At 36.0% G+C, this 20,030-nt stretch overlaps 1 long non-coding RNA gene across 1 annotated transcript; it reads right to left on the bottom strand.

The window, feature by feature from the left end:
- Positions 1–14,165: 14,165 nt before the first annotated feature.
- LOC141462145 (uncharacterized) lies at positions 14,166–17,618 on the bottom strand. The gene is made up of 3 exons (XR_012463122.1): positions 17,480–17,618; positions 15,143–15,287; positions 14,166–15,043 (listed from the first exon to the last, which is right to left on the bottom strand). It is a non-coding gene; the product is annotated as an uncharacterized lncRNA (long non-coding RNA).
- Positions 17,619–20,030: the final 2,412 nt, after the last annotated feature.

The raw sequence follows: 20,030 nt of genomic DNA on the forward strand, positions 1-20,030 counted from the left end.
TTCCCTTATCGGGTTCGAAATCCTGGCTGGCTGGCCCTTACATTTTTCTCTTTCAAAGAGCTTCTTACAGCTCACATTGTGCGGTGATAGTGTTACGAGAGAACTTTATTCACAAGCTAACAGTGTGCTGAAAAAAAAGCTTCGAAAGCCAAGTTGTTAAAAGCGCCTTCGACTAGAAAGCCGGAAAGTAGCCGAAACCTTTTTTAACGCTTCACATGCTGTTTTGGAGCGGAAGTTGTTAATTTCGTGAAGTCGTCATGGACAAATAAGGCATTACCAGTAAGAAATGAAGAGCAAGTCTTCTGACCTTTGAAATTTAAACATGAATTTTGCCCCCACCACAGGGACTTTAGACGCAGTAAACTGGAATGTAATAATAAAAACCGTCTCAATTTATGTTTAACTTTGTTGCGTAATCCGCATAATATCCAACCAGGAGAAGTGAAATTAATAATAGGTTACCTAAAAAAAAGGCATTCATTTATAGTGGTTTTTACTTTTGCGCAGGCGCTTATAATTTAGGTTATTACTTCCTTGAATTTAATTTTTATAAAAGTTTAGGTCATCCCAACTGACTTAAGTAGACGACAAAAACATCTACCCACTCAACAAAACTAGACTTCACGACCTGGAAAACCAGTTGGTTGAGGCCCCAACATCGATAAACTTTACGGGTGGAAGATGTTATAAGTTCTGTTCCAGTGCTCCATCATATTCGGGCAAGCCCCCCAAAAAACTAATTTGTGAAAACCTCTTTTCCAGAATTAGGGGGGGCGGCACAAAACGGGCATTCCCTGTTAAAACTGGACAATCTGCGCCATCTAAATACCTTCTCTAACCAGCAGACTAGGAGAAAGTAGAAATTACATTTCATTTGATGGACATAATAATAATGATGAAATGTCATTTTGTTTCTAATTGTGTGGGGGGTGGCTACTACAGGTAAGCTGCTGGTGATGAAATTAGATTACGTGAGCAAAAAGATGGCTCTGGACACGCTAATAGAAGCAAGATAGTTTTCGAAAAAGTAAAAGTGATTGGCACTGACCGAAAGGTTTGTCCTTCAAATCCACCTTAATTCAATCTCTCCCCTCTCCACACTTTAAGATTGATTGCATTAGTGTAAGGAAAAAGGCCCAGGGGATTTGAGTTTGGGATATTTTGGCAAATTGATTTGGGAATTGGAATTTTTATGCTCAAAGTTTTTGTTGTTCTTAGTATAAATCTAGTTAGGGTGGGATTGTATCTGAAGGGAGATGAAAGATGGCTTATGTCAACGCCAAGCAATGGAGGCTTTTAAAACATCCATTGGTTGGTTTAGAGTACCTATTCTGTTAGAGTAGTCTGGCGAAGTCCATTGTAAGTTTGGACTCACACGATGTAAGTAGTTTTCCTCAGGCTGCGATGGACCATCAGCGAGTCGTTAGATCATTGTTCCACCACAAAAAAAGCCATGGTACACATTTAGGAAATTCAAGGGAAATTCGTCGAACTTACTGCCATATTCAGTTTTTTTTTGCCCTACACTAACCACGCACAGATCAATTCGTAAAATACACTTTCTTTCCACTTCAGGAGATCTCAGATCGATTATTTCTGGTAAAAAGTCAAAAAAAAAATCAGGATCCTGAAAGAATAAAATGAAAACACATTCCAATTTGAAAAGTATCGATTTATTGAACATAACCAATTTAATAAACTGAATGATTACCTTACTTCACTCAGTTGAGCGTTCATGAAATTTATACAAATAAAAACGATTCTGCGTCAATTATTTTGCGTAGATTATCTACTCCTGACTGGTTTCACTATTCTAATAGATAGGAATTAAGGCATGCGTTTAAAATTAACCAGAAGAATTAACCAGCGCACATAGTATTGATCGTGGAAAATCGATTTTAAGAAGAGATTTCAAGATGGCTACACCTTCCATTAAATATCTTAGTTAATACAGTGAATCAGTTAAAAGAAAAATAACATTTAATAAACAATCGAGATTTGAATAAAAATCTTGAGAATTGAAATAACAAAGAAATCGATAATTTTTGTTTTAATGTACTAGGGTAAGGGGAAGTATTGCAATCGTTTCAAATTTTCGATAACAAAAGTTTTTTGTCCCGGAAAAACGGGATTTTACGCCTTGGCGTGTCTGTCTGTGAAGTTGATCAGCGTGAGTAAAAAAAAAAAATAAAAGAAAAATCGCATTAAGTACAAATCTCGATATCTAATTTTGGTGCCACCATCGATTAGCTGACACTGATAATAATACAAAATTAGCCAATCAAGTACCACTTTATTCGATTTGATTTGTTCAGTATTTTTTAAATTGTTCTTGAATTTTTATACACTTATATGTCTAACTAGCTCAAAGTATTTTATTACAAAACATTTTTGCTACAGAAAGTTGGCTAACCTGAACTTCCATTTTTTGCTGCTAAGATTTATATACCTTTAGTGGTCTTTTTTTGTTCTCGAAAGAAGCACCTTCTTTTTAAAGTGAACATGTAGAATCTTGCAACTCTATGACTTCTTAGTTTCAGGAAAACTTAATTAAATTACGTCATTGCGATACGAGAAATTAGTGTGAACACATTAACGTTAGATTTTTTTTTTATTTCTAATTTATGTTACTAATCGATTTACTTAGTTACTTATAATTAATCGATAGATAATAAATGCGATATATCGAAAATAAAGTCTGTGCAGAAATAAAGGGAAAATTGATATAACTGCCTGTGAATTGAGTGAGTGTGTGTATGCGTGAAAGTCCAAACTGTGGAAATTTTCTTTTCCCAGTTGGAAATGAATCCAAGCGCCGCTGGTTCACCACAATGCGGAACATCACAACTAATTGAAATGTATTTTTTTTAGCAAGGAAAGACGAGCTTTGATCAAACGCATTGTTGATCATATAATACTAAAATACTTCAAGACATATATCGCTACACACATGTATAATACAATGGGGTAGAGGGGGAGCAGTGTTGATTGATTGCGCGTCGCTCCTCACGCTATCCCCGCCTAACTGTCACGTTCTGATTAGGATACTAACTGTGCTAAACAGCATTACATAGCCGTACTTCATCTAAGTGCGTATTGACTTAATGGCCATATTTTTTACTTTCTCTCATCAAGTTTTGTTTATTTCCGGCAATAATTGTTCTGAGTTTCTCTTGAGATCAAAAAATATGGTCCTTAGAAAAGGGTTTTTGTTTGTGTAAACACCCCTAGCCCAAAAACAAAAATTACTGTAGATTAATTAAGATTTTATATTTTGTTTGAATACGTCTACGAGAGAATTAAAATCCATTACCGGAAGTGATGCTAAGTTTTGTTCCACTTGGTTTTTTATTTGAGACCTTCTTGATAACGGCTGAGACAGTTCTCCTTCAACTATCTACACTCTTTTTGGTACACAACTTTGGTTTTGAAGCTGAAATTCCAATTTTTTTAAGATTACTTAGCCGGAAGTAAAGCACTTTTTTCGAGATCTTTCCACAACCGGACGTGATACTTTTTTTTTTTTTTGTTGCATAAACTTTATATTATATATTGCATACTAAGAGATCTTATAACTTTCATTTTTTCTCTGAAATTTAAGGGCGCTTCAAAATCTGAGATCATTGACGCCTTGGAGCTCTTAAAGTCAAAGTCAAAGTAATAATTTTCACTGCCAGCGACTAGTGAGCTGAAAGAAGCTCCTAGAAAGTGAAATCTAAGCGCTAAGCTACCGGATTCTAACCCGGATCACATACAATTTAACCAGTTAACTATTTATGACGGAAGATATTCGTCATGAAAAAAAAAGTGTAAAATTTTGTGTTATGACGAGTATATTCGTCACGCGTTTTCAGTAGTGACCATCGGCAGTTAATTTTGCAATTTTAGTTAAAACTAAAATATATTCGTAAATCTATTTTTGATGTATTTCCTATTTATGTTAATATAAATAAATGTACATGAAATAAATAACGAAAACAAAATACAAAAGTCATTTCATTGCAAACAAATTTCATATCGATCATACTCTGGGTTTGACGAATATATTCGTCATAAAACAGTTAACTGGTTAATAAAAAAAGATAGTTTAACCAATTAAAATCAATTTAAAAGTAATATAAACTACTCCCGTTCTATGTATTCTTTAAAGATCATATCTGGAACAATTAACAGAGATATCGATCAGAGCTTAATCACCTAAAAATCGAGCTTTAAATTTCCAGATATTAAAACCAATAAAATCAATTTTAAAATAATATAAACTATTCCCGTTCGATGTATTCTTTAAAGATCATATTTGGAACAATTAACAGAGATATCGATCAGAGCTTAATCACCTAAAAATCGAGCTTTAAATTTCCAGATATTAAAACCAATAAAATCAATTTTAAAGTAATATAAACTACTCCCTTTCGATGTATTCTTTAAAGATCATATTTGGAACAATTAACAGAGATATCGGTCAGAGCTTAATCACCTAAAAATCGAGCTTTAAATTTCCAGATATTAAAACCAATAAAATCAATTTTAAACTAATATAAACTATTCCCGTTCGATGTATTCTTTAAAGATCATATTTGGAACAATTAACAGAGATATCGATCAGAGCTTAATCACCTAAAAATCGAGCTTTAAATTTCCAAATATTAAAACCAATAAAATCAATTTTAAAGTAATATAAACTACTCCCGTTCGATGTATTCTTTAAAGATCATATTTGGAACAATCAACAGAGATATTGATCTAGCTTAATCACCAAAAAAATCGAGTTTTACATTTCCAGATATTAAAACCAATAATTATCACTGAAATAATAATATTAGAAGAGGTCCAACTTGGGAAAATGGAAACTGAACTCATTCTAAAATCTAAAAGAAAATAATAAAAGAAAACTATCGGACAGTTCAAATAAATTTATTCAAAAACTCAATAAAAACAACTTTTACTCAAAAACAAAAAACTTGTCCAGCTGTTCGGTGTTGTTCATCCTGATGCGCAATTTAGCGCACACTGTCGCAGTAAATTTTGTTTACTTTTTGTTCAAAAAAGTGTTTGTGATTATGTTTAATGTCATGATTTAGTCTGCAAAATTGGACTGACAAAATTTCAGCTGCATTTTTTTCTTGGCATCCTCTCAGATGTTGACGAGCTAAATTAACCTAAACTTAAAAAATAATATCAGCGCAATGAAAGTTACTATTTCTTCCATTATTTCATAAATACTATGTAGACATATTTAATATAGCAGGTATAAAGTATTAATTAACGTAAAGAACTGTTGCATGCCTGCAGTTACACTGATTGCAATTGGCAACCTTCTTTTTTTTTCTGAGGTGCAACTCTTGTTGCACATTTAACCTTGTTTTTGATACATTTCTGATTTTCTCTATGTGAACTTATCACTATAAATCTTTCTATATCACGTATAACTTCCGTTCAAGCGTTACATCAGGGAAAATCTGAAAATGATTACAATATCGTGCCTATTTCCGCTTCAATAACTTGATAAAAGATTAAAAAAAAAAAAAATAGTGTTATGAATTGCAAAAGCTAGAAATGACATTCATTTGGTCTAATAACAATAATTAATTAGGCGATTATTAATTTAAACATCCTAGTACTATCATTTCACCCTAATCCTTTAGCTGCAAACCTATTCTCAACCACACTTCCCTCCAACCCCCGAAGACGGCTGAGGCGCCGTTGGCCCCGTGACCAACTGGTAGACTAATGATGGTCATCACTGGATGATCATCATTCATGATTGCCACGCCATTTTTATTGTACGCACAGCATATTTACTTATTGTACTGCACGAGTGCAGGTGTAAATTTCAAATAAAAGATATATAAAAAAAAAAAAAAATCCTAGTAGACTGGAGCGTCAAAAGAGATTTGGGACAAGGTGATTTAGGGCAGCCGTTAGTAGGGCAAATCCCAAGTTTAGTTTCTCTTACTCTGGTCTGTTAGTAAGAGAAAGGGTCGAATCAGAATTGCGGATTTAAGATCTCACCGGAAATGTCCGTTTTCAGGTACACGTAGTCTGAAAAAGAGGTTCGCAGAGTCTCAAGGGGGAGCCACGCTGTCATAGATGTCTTGGATCCCTAATGCTCCCTCTTCCCGGCCCTTTGATGCCTTCTTTTGCCCGTCTCCCCAGAAAGATCACAGTGGGGTTTTCCGATTAAGGTAGATCTCAAATCCTGATTACGGAAGAGAGGTTCTCACCACACCTCCGTTGTTTGGAGTTGAGTTACACATCTTAAAAATTCGGCGTTTTTGAGGAAGTGTTATTTTACTTTAGGGCCTAGTCGTTTGTGCAGTAAAGTAATCGCCTATTTCTTTCCGGTGGAGCTTTACGTCCAACTACCAATTAGGTGTCGGTGGACGGGGGGCAGAACCACATAGTTTACTATTAATACTTTTTTTTCAAAAGTCGCTACACTCTTCGATTAGAACCGAGCATCTCCCACTTACAAAGCCACGCTCATAACAACAACATAAGTCTTTAATGTGCACTATTTCCGCACGGTACTTTTTTTTTTTAATTGTATTAACAAATTATTCCAATTAACACAAAATTTAGTGCAATTACATGTGTTTAGACATACAAACTGGTTTTTACGTAACAATATCTAGGAGATATATTATTTTTATTTTTTGGTCAGGGTCCATCCAATTATTGTCCATTTAGATCTATTGCAATATGGTTAATTTTGTGCTCATTTTCAATTTCTTTTATCACAGGCTGTCTCTACCGAGTGTTGTTTTTTTTTTAAATAAAATTGTAAGGTATCGCTTTCCAAAATATTATACTGTTCATTATTTTTGGTGACTGAATCATAGTTTCAGTGGGATGAAAAATTAGGATGAATCTGTTCATGGACTGACAGGCAAGACAGAAGACACACCAACCCTATAATGATGTAAAAACAGTATATTGTAAATTAGCCCTGAAGATCGACCTAGTCCCTAGGTCGAAAGCTCGGCATAATTAAGTTTATCATGACTGAAACTGGCATTAATTTTTCATCCTATCAAAATATTTTATTAAAATGCATATTTATTTCGTTTATACAGGAAGTCCCAAGGTATATGGATAACGACTTTTTCTCGCAAACTAAGATAGCTAGAAAAAAACTAAAAAATACGTGTTCCCTTAGTTTTTTGTTAGAAATCCAAATTTAATTTGTAAAATTTTTTCGGTGCTTCCAGAAGCGAGATACAGGCACCAACTTCATTTTTTCAAATAGGGAGGTGCGGTTTTTATTTAAGAAATAGATTCCTCTATTTTTTTAAAGAAAAATTTACTCGAACGGTTTTTTCCTGTGAGCGATATTTTACAAGTTATGAGTGAAAACATGATTCTTTTAAGAAATTTTATTATAACGGTTTTTTGATTGAATAAGAAGAAAAGTACTATTTTATTATAATTTGTACTCCTCATTAATATTACAGATCATGCTCGAACTGGCCTCCACCGTTAGAGATGCTTAGACATGCTCTTTCCTGCCAATTGTCCTTTACTGCCAAAGAAATAGATTTGAATTTAACCGAGTTATAGGCATCTATTATTCTTTGCTTTAGTTCATCTACAGATGCAATTCCGGCTTGATTCTAATACAACTAGATTTAGAAATGCTTTTAGATAAGCAGAAATAAGGAAAGAAAGCAAAACATTATGAATAATCACCTTGTTTTTCAGGTATCCCCAAAGGAAATAATCCTTAGGAGTCAAATCCGGTGAACGAGGTGGCCACTGAATTCCTCCCGTGTCGATATAACACCATCAGGCATGTAAAGAGATATCTCGATAGGCAATTTGATGGGCATGTTATATCGACACGGGAGGATGCCTGTAACTCGGTTAAATTTGAATCTATTTCTTTGGCAGTAAGGGATAATTGGCTGGAAAGAGCATGTCTATGCATCTCTAATGGTGGAGGCCATTTCGAGCATGATCTGTAATATTAATGAGGAGTAAAATTTATAATAAAACAGTACTTTTCTTCTTATTTAATGAAAAAACCTTTAAATATTATCATTTTGAAATTTCTTATAAGAATCATGTTTTCATTCATAACTTGCAAAATATCGCTCACAGAAAAAAACCGTTCAAGTAAATTTTTCTTAAAAAAAAATAGAGGAATCTATTTCTGAAATAAAAACCACATCTTCCCATTTGAAAAAATGAAGTTGGTGCCTGAATCTCGCTTCAGGAAGCACCGAAAAAATTTACAAATTAAATTTGGATTCCTAACAAAAAAACTAAGGGAACACGTATTTTTTAGTTTTTTTCTAGCTATCTTAGTTTCCGAGAAAAAGTCGTTATCCATATAGCTTGGGACACCCTGTATATGTATGTACTTCCTCTGTCGAAACTCTCCAAGTTTAAATAGTGACCAGATAGCAATCAATATATTCTGCAGTAAGAAAGTATGAATGAAAGTGTTCGGATTTAGAACTAAGAGGATCAAGATGGCATTGCTATTCATTAAAAAAAATATAAGTATATATTAAGAAAGAACACTCCCAAATTACTAGAAAACTCAATGAACGCAACGTTCATTCAGCACGGACAAAAAAATGAATGAATAACTAGATTAGTGATCTCTAATACAGAATATTCTGCGAATTATGTCTTCAAACAACTAGATTTTACTACAATGGTCTGTGTGGGAAATCTTTAGCATAAATTTCCCTTGACATTACCACAAGATGGCGCGTAGAATTTCACTATAATTGTGGGATCTTTAGCATTGAATAGGTTATATTTTTCATGGTCAAACTCTTTTTTTTTTTGCAATCTGGATCACTGGGATCCAAATAACTGGACGCCATTGTACTTCTAATAAAGTTGGTAGGGCCGCACCCGAATAAAAAATTTGGCGTAAACACTGGCACTTTTCTCTTTAAAAATTTTTGCGTGAGAAAAAAAGTCGATTCTGTTCGACAATAGAGTATCGTTCTTAAGGCTTGGGCCCCCCCCCCCCAAAAAAAAACTAATCACAGAGAGATTTAATTATTTAACTAAATAACTGAGAATTATTACGAATAGAAAACAGATGTTTACTTTTCAGAGAGTGTTGTATTAAATTAAAACTACTGACAGGTCTACCAACTAAGATCTATAAACTAGAAAGGAGCTGTTATGTGAACTAAGAAGGTGTAGTATTATACTCTTCTTTTTTTATATAATATGCATACTGCTTTCTTTATGTTCGTGTCTTACCAATGCTTATTTAGACTTCGTTTTTCGATCTCTAAGACTACAGTAATAGAACAATCTTAAAAAATGAAACATTTTATATAACATGCATACTGCTTTCTTTATGTGTCTTACCAATGCTTATTTAGTCTTCGTTTTTTCGATCCATCTCCTAATCCTATACCATTTAACATGCATACTGCTTTCTTTGTATGCGTCTTACCAATGCTTATTTAGTCTTCGTTTTTTCGATCTCTAGGACTACAGTAATCGCCTAATCTTATACCATATAACATGCATACTGCTTTCTTTGTATGCGTCTTACCAATGCTTATTTAGTCTTCGTTTTTTCGATCTCTAGGGCTATAGTAATCTCCTAATCTTATACCATTTAACATGCATACTGCTTTCTTTGTATGCGTCTTACCAATGCTTATTTAGTCTTCGTTTTTTCGATCTCTAGGACTACAGTAATCGCCTAATCTTATACCATATAACATGCATACTGCTTTCTTTGTATGCGTCTTACCAATGCTTATTTAGTCTTCGTTTTTTCGATCTCTAGGGCTATAGTAATCTCCTAATCTTATACCATTTAACATGCATACTGCTTTCTTTGTATGCGTCTTACCAATGCTTATTTAGTCTTCGTTTTTTCGATCTCTAGGACTTCAGTAATCACCTAATCTTATACCATATAACATGCATACTGCTTTCTTTGTATGCGTCTTACCAATGCTTATTTAGTCTTCGTTTTTTTGATATCTAAGACTACAGTAATCGCTGAATCTTAGAAAATAAACATTATGATTAAAAAGAAAAACTATTTTGAAGGTTTGATAGAATGTGAAAAGTTGAGATTCTGCATTGAGATCCATATTTTTTCACAGTCAAACCTCAATATTCCAGTAAGAACTGGAAAATAGAAAATTTACACGACCGCAATGCTTTACTTACTATACCTACTTCTTTAAGGAGGTTTAATGGGAAGTTTTTACGTCATTTCTAAAAAAATTCCTTTCATACAAGAAAATTAATGGCCTAATTTTTCTGGCGGATTTAACGTCCAACTACCCAAATTAGGCAGGTGACTAGCAAACTTACTCTACTAATAAATTCTCATACTTACTAACCCAAAATTTCGATCGGGAATCAAACCCAGTACCAAGAAACTAATCTTAGATCTGCGGGCCTCGCCTCTAATCGCTCGGCTTCCTTCCTGTATTGAAATTGGAGGAACCATTCTTTGATGGTTCACTACTCGGAGATGATTCTTAGTAGAAGTTTTACTAAATAAAATCGGAGAGTTATCACGAACTAGTCTACCCAAATAAACTCATCACGCTGAGCTAATGGTTACTCCAAGAGGTCATGAGTTCTGGTGGAAGCTGTATTGTATCTAAAGATCATCATGTAATTTACACCCCCTCCAAAATGAAGATTGACACTAAGAGCCAAGGCCGAAAAACTTGGCAGGTATTCACAAGTCCAAGCTTCATGAAAGTGATAATTCCCCGGCAACAATAATAGTCTTGCGCGACTTCTGCAATTTACTTTTGTGAAAAGGTTAAACACGCACATGTTGAGAAAACATGGCGATTGTAAAAAACACATGTATTATCATCATCATCAACATCGTGGATGGAACGATATAATTAACCTCGTATTGGGCAATTTGGCGCACATCAAATCATCGTAAAGGAATTTAGATTGTTGTAAGTGTCGGTCGTAGTATGTGGTAAAAATTTCTCTTTGGTCAAAATGGCGCGAACATAAAGAGAAAAAAGGAAAGTGGCTAATCGTTTGAAGGTTATAATCGCTTAGACTGTTATAAATAAACATGAAAAATTGCCTAAGAATGAATATAACACGATTGTGCATACAAAAAAAACAATAACCTTATCTTATTGTTACATTTAATAGATTTAGAATTCATTACGTTCTCGGCATGCTACAATAATTCTGTTATCCTGTTCCGTTGTTCTCTAGTATTTTCAATAAATTACATTATTTTACATTCAATGGCTACTTTAAAAAAAAGGAAGTATTACGAACGTATAATATTATTTCGTAACAAGTTGCCACCGGAAATACAAAATTTTGAAGTTATTTTATCAGCAAAGAACCGGATGTGTACACACTCGACTCTCTCAACTACAATTATCGATTATTAACTTATAATTCCTGCCCTCCAGCTAGGAATTTTTACGAATTATTTAACTTTTCCCCGTAATAGGATGCCTTAAAATGAGTTTCCCTAGACTAGACAAATAGATCTAGCACTATATGCGCATGTGCTGTTCTAAGAGAAAATCATAGGAACCACTTACGATGACTCGCTCAACGCGAAGTATATCCTGGCTTTTCAATCGCAGTATTTTACCAACGTATGTAATGAATTTAAAAATAAACCAATCAAAAATCGCCCATTTTTTTTGGGCGGGGCTTTAACTTTCTGATTGGCTTAAATTTACCCAACAACCAATTAGGTGACGAGAGCACATACTTTATACATTTTTTTACTTAGTTTTTTTCTAACAAATAAAAAGTAACTACACGCAGGATGGAACCATTCCTAATTGAAAATTCACGCCCCATAACCACCACACAAACCCATTTAAGCCTCCTTTGTTTTTTTCTTTTTTTAAAATTAAAAGATCAGTATGTCTGTATGTCTTCTTTCATAGGACGGAAGTTCCACTCAGAAAAGGGAATTAGTGAGAATGAAGCTTGCTCAAGAGTTGAGCTAATTACTTCCTTCTAAGGAAACTACTGCCCCTTCTACTAATTCCTTCTCATTTCCGGACCAGATAGATAAAAGCATCTTGCAGGAAAAAGTAAGAGAGCTTCCAGTAAATTACCAGTTTTACCGGAAGTTAATAATTCATGGATTAAGCAGAACATCTACAGGAAACACACTTTATTTCTGCGAAGAAATGAATTCACTACTTAAGTTAGAAATAGACTTAGTGAGAACAAGCTCTCTACTACGTGCTAATTAGTTTGAAAATTGGTGACTAATCCACTAAGTCCCCAGCTTCCTGAACAAGTGACTAGTCCACTTCCCCTTATTAGGTTTCTTTTATAATTATCAACATTTTTTTCATATTTGAAAACAAAACCAATATTTTAATAATTTAAAAATTCCTACACCGCATTTTAATAACTATTGCGAACATAATAAATTAGGGGGGAAAAAATAATCGTATAACACGTAGCCTTGATAAAAACACGAGGCGCTCAAGGAATATTTCGGCTGTGGGTACCGTTACTGTATTTTATTTACTTATTTCAATTTTAAACGAGTTAGCTTGCCCATTTAACCTTATTTGCTGGACCCGAGTTTTCCTGCGATAGAAGTAGGCGTGGCTACTTGGGGGGAGGGGCCCTCCAGAGTATCATTACAATGTGGGCATATCACGTGTTAACTGCAGTTTGCCTGCGGGTTGGTTGCGGGTGAAACCAAATTATTTTGGGTTGTTAAGAGCAAAAAAGATTGGTATCACTGTTCCAATTCGTTTCACTTCCTCTCACTTTATCGTGCAGATTTGGGATTTCAACGGAAATATCCGGCCGGCTTGATCACTGAAAAAAGTAGTTCAGTGTGAGAGCGATGTCTACACCGGAAATAAAAACACGAAAAATCGCACAGAAAGTTCAAATTTGATACTTTTTTTTTTTTTTGATGCCACAAAATTAGAATTTGGACAAAATCAGTAACCCGGATTGACTGACGTTACTGAATAGGATTTTCTCGGAAACGACTCCCATAGGATTTCCTTTAAGATCACTGTGGCAGTGGCACAATGACGTAGGATCTGGAAATTTCCTCCAAAGTACAGCCTCATTGCCTCTGAATCTGATATATCCGGTGTCCCAAACAAGGAAGACCTAGTTTAGCAGCATCTCCTCACACACAGTCTTGATTTTAGCTTTTCCTGGTTTGCCACAGCTTTCTGTGCCGGAAATTGACTTAGAAATATCATTTGGGGTTTTACAGCACCCAAGATCCCAATTTCCTGAACTTTTCTTTGGTCATTGTTGAAAGTTTCTGTTACAGAACTAACCTGGGTAATATAGAAGTACTAATACACTCGTAAGGAAACAAATTTAAAGCGCCGAAGTGAAGGTTTGGTTTGCGTAAAGGTGAGCCGTTCGTAGAGAGGTCGGGGCCCAACTCTGACCAGTATGTAATACTGCGCCCTGACTACGAGGTGTGCAGCTCCATATCTTGTTATTAGTAACCAACTTTCCTTAATCTCTTATATAACCCCGTCTCAGGTTGTTCCCTTACTTAAAAGCCTAACTAGGCCGTATAAAGTGTATGTATTTCTTATTCAACATTACTGCATTTACGTCGCCATTTTTTTTTTTTTTTTTTTAAAGAAAATATCAGTTTCATTACTACACGAAGCTAAAATTTTGATGCTGTATCCAAGAATCGTTCCGGCTCTTCAAGATTAAGTATACCAGGAGAAGATGAATTCAGAGATTGGGTGCTCCTTTGTTGAGAACAGATTCCTGGCCGGCCTGAACAGTGGCTTTGCTGCTTCAAACTCAGAACTTAACGCAATACTGTCCTCAAAAGTGTTCAAAGTAATAGGATGGCACATAATACTTAAATCAGGGATGGCGAACCTTTTTGAGATGTGGGTCAAATTTTGTTCATTTTTTTTTTTTTTTTTCTAGTACTAGCTCTTGTGTCACTAATGCTCATTTGCACAAGAGTTAAGTTTAAAAATTTTAAACTGAATATTTTCAAAACTAGACATCTTTAAAATTCAGTTGGCTTAACTGGGTAAAACGGGACGATACAAGTGGCTATGGAAGTCTCTCTTTTTACAAACATAACCTGAACAAAACCTGAACAAAAGTGTGTTTTATCTGAAGAAAAATCTAAATATGGTTATTTGCTTTGGGTTGTCGATTTTTTTTGTAACAAACAAAATATGAGTAAAATTATACATTTTATTTGATATTTTGTAAACACTTTTGCTTTATTTCAAATACTACAAAAAGCATTTGACGTTATTTGCGTTTTAGAACTGTAATGATCAAACTAAAGGTTATAGATAGCATTTAAACTGCTTTTGTGTCAATAAGTGATTGGAAAAAAAAATACAGATAGATTATAAATTATCCACACAATTAGAAAAATCTAAATCAACCGGCGTGCAAACAAAACAAATGGTTGCCTAGCAATTGTGTGGGTCAGTGAAAAAGCTTGCGCGGGTCATAGGTTCGCCATCACTGACTTAAATTAAATCGATTCCATAAATCGAGTTTGAGAGACATTGATCGTTAAATATAATCGAGTTCACCTGGTGATTTTGTATCGAAATATTATTGAAGGTTTCAGCTCCAGGATTTTTATTTATTGGAGATATGTTGGGTCACACAGACCTTTTACTGTAATAAATCCTTTTTTTGCCCTTACTGAAAGCCTAAAGCCTAAATTTCTCGCGGAAACACAAACCGAGAATTTCGACAACTGCGACACTTGTTTCAAACAGTTACGGCTAGTTTGCCTTGCATTCTTGTGGGAGAATCTCCCAGATTCCCAGCGAATTCACAAGGAAAAGTAATCTGCAGTGGGAGGCAAGAGGTCAAGTGACCTCTGAGTGAACTCTCCAGACACCGGAGCATGTCTGTCTACGACGTTCACTTCCGTAACATCCCCACACACTGAATCAGTTGTATTTCCTTCGGTAACCAGCTGATTCACCAGCGATTGCCGCAGTGTCATCGGATTTCAATCAAAATCTTTCTTGGCAGATTCTATTTCGCGGAGTAGCAGAACCATGTCCAGCAACGTTCCACCAATTTGGGCCTCCTGTACCTGGAAACACTATATTCTGGTTAGACGAACGAACTGCATTTTGGGCAATTTTCGTTAATTTTTTACTTCATTGGAAAATATCCAGCATGACATACCCACCTTCATCTCACAATTTTCTAGGTTATCCAACTTCTAGTCGCAACTGAGCTAACTTTTCCGCTAAGTTATAGCCATTAGAGCTCGAAACGGTCACTTCTATTGGAAACGCGACTTCGAAAGCTTGATACTGCCTCACTCTCCTTATCTACAAAGAGAAACCAAAAAAAAAAGAACTTAATGGATCTTTTTCAAAGTTTTTTTCCATGCTAAGTACCCAAAAGACACTTTCATGCCGCCATTGTAATTCTTGAAAATTACAATGTCAAGTATTTACACACTTACGTTGAGAAGAATTCGTAATATCAATGAAGCATTACTTCCGGTGAAGCGATTTTGACCGGAACCCATTTACAGGGCTCTGTGGTGACTTCTTTTTTTTCTTCAGAAATATCAAAAGTGAAATGTTTGTTAATTTCCGTTTTTGAGTTATGCTGAATCACAGAATCCTAATTCTGCTCGATCGATTGTTAATTGATTTACCATTTTAATTATGGAAGATATTTGGTTAGTTTGTAGATTTCTCCAGCCTTTCAGTCTGCGTCTAAGAGGATGTTTACAATCCACTGATTACCAGATAGTACGTAGATAATTACGATGCCCTTTCACATTGAGCCGGTGGGCGGAGATCTGCCGCTGTCTGTTCCCAGAAGAGATGCTGTACAGAGGAACAGACTGTCGAAAAGAAAGTTTCTAATTTTTTACAGATGAGGAAATGTGTACCATTCAACTGCATCTCTTAAAGTAAGACGAGCGGTGCATCTTTAATGTTTTACCTACATAACTTGTAACTTTCTGTTTCTTTCCATCTTGCAACTTAGTATTTTCTTAGCAATATCTGCAGTTCATTACATCATCATGCTGCCAGGCATAGCAATTTACAAAATTTTCGATGAGGACTTTTCAATATCCGTCTTAAGGAGCACTCTCTTCAAAACAGGAAACAGCAAAGCTCGGCTTAAACTTGTCGTTTGCCGACCCATCATGGGGTCCTAGACAGGAACTTAGCGAAGGAAATTCCTAAAAACCGGAAGTAACTACTTCGTACTTTTTTTTTTTTTTGGAGAGGAATTCCTCGAAGACGGTTCCTGCCATTTTCTTTCAACTTCGGGAGTACCTCACACATCACACACGCACAGCTTTTACAGTTCCACAGTATTTACGGATAAATTAATTTTGTGCAATGAATGCAGGGTAGGCATTGCTCTAATGTGCTGCTTTTAGTGTGATGTATGATTTTACTATATATTTTTTTCTTCGAAATATTTTTCTTTGAGAAAAATTCATTTTCTATGGGAGAGTTAGTTTCGTTGTACAGTGGTGCTATTCCACAGAATTTTACGGTACTAACATGTGCGGAATATTAGTGAGAATCCGATTACGAGGTATGGCTGATTAAATGATGAGACTATTGCTATAAAACATTTTATAGCCCTCCCCTCCCCTATCCCTACAACGCTCCACAGCGAATTTACCATTGATCGAAACCATTGCTGGAAGTCTTTTTCTGTGAGCTCCTGCAAGACGCGTGCCGCTTTTTCTTTCACAGCTTCAACGGACTTCAACGGACTGAAATCGTGTTCCTTTTGATGCAGATTTGGACTTTGGGGGAACAGATAAAAGTCACATGGGGCGGCCAGGTCAGGCTAATAAACCTTATAAACTGGGATGTTGTATTTGGCTAGAAACGTCGTCTTGACAGACAGACAATGCAGTGTGAGCCGGCGCGTTGTCTTGATGGAGAGAACCCATGACTTGTTCTTCCACAATTCGGGTCCGTTTTTTCCTAACTCTTTCACGGAGTTAAGCAAGCACCTCACGGTAGTAACTGTTGATTAATTATAATCGATATTTTCATCCGTTTTGGATGTGAAAGGGCCGACCCGGGCGGACATCATCTCCGACGTCTTCTCGGCCATCTTGGAAACCTCCGTAAAAGAGTTGAGCAAGCTAAGATATCGATTAGCCTGACCGGAAGTGGGCCCACTCATGAACCTTCCAACTTCCGTATATTGTCTAGACGTAAACCTACTGATTTTTGCCGGAAAAATCACAATGTTCAGAAAAATCTTGAGAAAGAGTAGGTGTGTTCACAGTTTTACGCCCTGCTACCACACGACCGGAAAAACTTCCGACAAGAAAAGAAATAGATACGAGCATTGACAATGGAATCTACGCTAAGTACCGCTATTAAGTAACTGCTACAATTAAGAGGTGCCATGTCAACATTTAATTATCCTGCAATCAGTGTAGAAAGTGCCTGGTTAGCCTAATTAAGCATTGTTAACTACGTAACAACAATTAAGCTCATTGCCATCTAGATTTATTCTCCCTACTTACATCTAATTGGAATTCTTTTCTATCGCTATCACCACTTCCTTTATATATCGTTACTTTCTCTCAGTAGATAAGAATGACGCACTGCTATCGGCCCAACTTTTCGGATATCGAATTTTTCTCCAGATATAACTGATTTGAGGTCCTCTAAAACAGAAAAAAGAAACAATGAAATTAGCTAAAAATTACTTTTCATTTTGATACAATTTGAATTCCTTTTCCGGACAATTCGAGTAAAGGTAGATTTGGGAGGGAGAGGGGGATGATTAGGATTACCTACAAAGTGTCATTTCGATGAAATGATGATGCAGATATCCCGGGCAAAGGGGGCACATTTTAGGGAAGCGCTTAAACTTACGAGGTTTCCCCAAACAATCAAATCAAAAAAAGAAATCCATCTCCTGGACAAAAGAGGTTTTCAGTTGAAAGAAAACGACTTCCGGTAAAATTGCATTTCCGGTAGATAAGTTCATCTTAAACTTCCGAGTTTTTTTTTATATGCTTCAACGGAATCTCCAAGTTTAGGCTTCGTTACACAGACTGTTCGACTTCTAATTCACAGAAGATGGCGAATGGAACTGAAGGAAAAGTAACATTGCTCAAGCATGACGAGAAGTACAGGAGAATCTTCGTTGAAGTTGCATCTGCACGCGTGTGTCAGATGAACCTTGAAAGAATTTTAAAACTAGTAATCATGAGTTTTGGTGAAATTCGTGACCAGGAGAACACAATTACAGTGAAATGGTGTTTGATTCTTCAAAATTAAGTAATTTTTCTGATTAAAAATCACTAAAGAAAAAGATTTCTGTCCCTGCTTAAAGGCCTTCCAGGGTATCATCTCTGCTGATACGAGATGTGGCTATTAAAGAACGAGACTGATGCTGTAAAACATTTTATTTTAAATTTATACATATTTAGTTATTATCACCTTCAATATACACCCATCCCCTATCCCTACAACGTTCCATGCGAATTTACCAAGTGCTGGAAGTCTTTTTCTGTGAGCTCCTGCATGACACGTGCAGCTTTTTCTTTCACATGTTCAACGGACTGAAAATGGTGTTCCTTTTAATGCAGATTTGGACTTTGGGGAACAGATCTAAAGTCACATGGGGCCAGGTCAGGCGAATAAGGCGGATGGCCTTATAAACTGGGATGTTGTACTTGGCTAGAAACGTCTTGCGACAGACAATGCAGTGTGAGCCGGCGCGTTGTCTTGATGGAGAACCCCGTAACTTGTTCTTCCACAAATCAGGTCGTTTCTTTCCTAACTCTTTCACGGAGTTAAGCAAGCACCTCACGGTAGTAACTGTTGATTAATTATAATCGATATTTTCATCCGTTTTGGATGTGAAAGGGCCGACCCGGGCGGACATCATCTCCGACGTCTTCTCGGCCATCTTGGAAACCTCTTGAACCACTCAAAAATCTTGCGCACGTGATAAACATTCATCGTCATAAATCATTCTTTTAATAAAAGATAAGTTTCAGTAGCGGCTTTACCCAAGTTTTGTTGTGAAATTTCACGACAATTCGTTGCTCTACTACTATGTGTAGTAACATGTTTTCGGCAAAACGAAACTATCATCTCTTACCCAAACGACGGTTCCGGTCATACTGATTTCTCTAACAAACACGCTGAGACGCTGCACAATCGAAAGAGAAGGCTTTACGCTGCACAGCTGTCGCGATCGTTAGGATTTGGCGCATGCATAGTTCTTCTGTAGCAGCATCAGTCCTCGTTATTTAATAGCCACACCTCGCCATACCTTTGTAGATACTCCTACTGTGTGTAGTGCTGAAAATAACCAAGTATTGAGTCTGAAAAGAAAAGAAGAGAGCTTTCAGGAGTCCAGGCATTGTACTTAAAAAAAAAAAAAAAAAAAGCTCCCGACGCAAATGATCTTAAATGTTGTCGCACCTAAGAAAAAAAAAAAACAAATAAAATGAAATCTGACACAAACGTTCTGAGTTTGAATGATATTAATGAGAAAAGTAGCATGAAAAAGTCGAATCAGTGGCACACCAGCTTTTAATCCCCTCACAATGCTAGAAAAAGTGAAGGTATGATGCCGCTCCTTTAGCTGCAGTGCCTTAGGGAGCAGGATCTACCTCGTGCTATAATAATAATAATAAAGGGAAGGGATTAGCTATGCGGTTAGCAAACTGGACTCCCACGCGGAGGTCCCGGGTTCGAATTCAGCTGCTGACCCTTAGATTTTCTCTTCCTAGGAGCTTCTTATTAGCTCACTGTCCGGAGACCGGCAGTGCACTGAAAAAAGCTCCGGGCACCAATAACCTTAGATGTTGACGCGCCTTAAATCATTAAAATAATAATAATAATAATAATAGTAATAATAATAATAATATTCCAGCAGCTGACCCTTAGATTTTCTCTTCCTAGGAGCTTCCGGTGATGGTCAGTGTTGTCTGTACCGACAGAACACTGTCCGGAGGCCGGCAGTGCACTGGAAAAAGCTCCGGGCGCTAATAACCTCAGCTGTTGATGCGCCAAAAAAAAAAAAAAAATAATAATAATAATAATAGTAATAAT

The sequence above is a fragment of the Rhodnius prolixus genome, unplaced genomic scaffold (genome assembly GCF_049639745.1).
Source record: "Rhodnius prolixus isolate KJV_2025 unplaced genomic scaffold, Rpr scaffold_18, whole genome shotgun sequence".
Lineage (NCBI taxonomy): Eukaryota > Metazoa > Arthropoda > Insecta > Hemiptera > Reduviidae > Rhodnius > Rhodnius prolixus.